Below are 201 nucleotides of genomic sequence, written 5' to 3' on the forward strand. Positions count from 1 at the left end.
TTTTTTTTACCTTTCTCTGAGTTTAAAATTAGCCCCAATTAAATAAACTAAAGCCAGGCTCAAACACTGTTTATGGAGGCATTATATGACTACTCAAAATATTCAAACCAAAACTTATGCTATTTAATGTGTGTTGCCACTAAGACACCATTACATCAAAGAAAAACACATCAAGTGTATAATGTGCGTCACTTTCTTATA

Source organism: Penaeus monodon, chromosome 19 (assembly GCF_015228065.2).
Source record: "Penaeus monodon isolate SGIC_2016 chromosome 19, NSTDA_Pmon_1, whole genome shotgun sequence".
Taxonomy (NCBI): domain Eukaryota; kingdom Metazoa; phylum Arthropoda; class Malacostraca; order Decapoda; family Penaeidae; genus Penaeus; species Penaeus monodon.